Raw genomic sequence first — 2,108 nt, 5'->3', positions numbered from 1 at the left:
TTTAATTTTATTATGTTAGTCACCATCCAGTACATCATTGGTTTTTGATGTGGTGATCCATGATCCATTGTTTTCGTATAACACCCAGTGCTCCATGCAGTACGTGCTCTCCTTAATACCCATAACTGGGCTAACCAATCCCCCCTGCCCCCTCCCCTCTAAAACACTGTGTGTTTCTCAGAGTCCATAGTCTCTCATGGTTCATCTCTCCCTCCAATTCCCCCCCCCCATTTTTCCCTTCCTTCTCCTAATGTCCTCCATGCTATTCCTTATGTTCCACAAATAAGTGAAACCATATGATAATTGACTTTCTCTGCTTGACTTATTTCACTTAGCATAATCTCCTCCAGTCCCATCCATGTTGATGTAAAAGTTGGGTATTCATCTTTTCTGATGGCTGAGTAATATTCCATTGTATATATGGACCACATCTTCTTTTTTTTAAAGATTTTATTTATTTGAGAGAGAGAATGAGAGAGAGAGAGAGCATGAGAGCAGGGAGGGTCAGAGGGAGAAGCAGACTCCCTGCCGAGCAGGGAGCCTGATGCGGGACTCGATCCCGGGTCTCCAGGATCATGACCTGAGCCGAAGGCAGTCGCTTAACCAACTGAGCCACCCAGGTGCCCCTGGACCACATCTTCTTTATCCATTCATCTGTTGAAGGGCATATCGGCTCTTTCCACAGTTTGGCTGTTCTGTACATTGCTGCTATGAACATTGGGGTGCATATGGCTGTTCTTTTCACTACATCTGTGTCTTTGGGGTAAATACCCAGGAGTGCAATTGCTGGGTCATAGGGTAGCTCTATTTTTAAATTTTTGAGGAACCTCCACACTGTTTCCAAAGTGGCTGTACCAACTTGCATTCCCACCAACAGTGTAAGAGGGTTCCCCTTTCTCCACAACCTCTCCAACATTTGTTGTTCTTTCCCTGTCCATTTTTGCCATTCTAACTGGTGTAAGGTGGTATCTCAATGTGGTTTTGATTTGGATTTCCCTGATGACTAATGATGATGAACATTTTTTCATGTGTCTGTTAGCCATTTGTATGTCTTCTTCAGAGAAGTATCTTTTCATATCTTCTGCCCACTTTTTGACTTGATTATTTGTTTTTTGGGTGTTGAGTTTGAGAAGTTCTTTATAGATCTTGGATACCAGTGCTTTATCTGTAGTGTCATTTGCAAATATCGTCTCCCATTCTGTGGGTTGCCTCTTTGTTTTGTTGACTGTTGCCTTTCCTGTGCAATCTTGATGAAGTCCCAGAAGTTCATTTTTGCTTTTGTTTCACTAGCTTTTGGAGATGTATCTTGAAAGAAGTTGCTGTGGCCGATGTCAAAGAGGTTACTGCCTATATTCTCCTCTAGGATTTTGATGGATTCCTGTCTCACATTGAGGTCTTTCATCCACTTTGAGTTTATCTTTGTGAATGGTGTTAGAGAATGGTCAAGTTTCATTCTTCTGCATGTGGCTGTCCAATTTTCCCAGCACCATTTATTGAAGAGACTGTCTTTTTTCCATTGCATGTTTTTTCCTGCTTTGTCGAAGATTATTTGACCATAGAGTTGAGGGTCCATATCTGGGTTCTCTATTCTGTTCCATTGGTTTGTATGTCTGTTTTTGTGCCAGTTCCATGCTGTCTTGGTGATCACAGCTTTGTAATATAGCTTGAAATCGGGCAACATGATGCCCCCAGCTTTGTTTTTCTTTTTCAACATTTCCTTGGCGATTCGGGGTCTTTTCTGATTCCATACAAATTTTAGGATTGTTTGTTCCAGCACTTTGAAAAATGTCATTGGAATTTTGATCAGGATGGCATTGAAGGTATAGATTGCTCTGGATAGCATAGACATTTTAACAGTGTTTATTCTTCCGATCCATGAGCGTGGAATATTTTCCCATCTTTTTGTGTCTTCTTCAATTTCTTTCATGAGTGTTTTGTAGTTCCTAGAGTATAGATCCTTTACCTCTTTGGTTAGGTTTATTCCAAGGTATCTTATGGTTTTTGGTGCTATTGTAAATGGAATCATTTCTCTAATTTCTCTTTCAACAGTTGTGTTGTTAGTGTATAAGAAAGCAACTGATTTCTGTGCATTGATTTTTGTATCCTGC

The sequence above is a fragment of the Neomonachus schauinslandi genome, chromosome 5, assembly GCF_002201575.2.
Source record: "Neomonachus schauinslandi chromosome 5, ASM220157v2, whole genome shotgun sequence".
Taxonomy (NCBI): Eukaryota; Metazoa; Chordata; class Mammalia; order Carnivora; family Phocidae; genus Neomonachus; species Neomonachus schauinslandi.
This window is presented reverse-complemented; position numbering follows the sequence as displayed.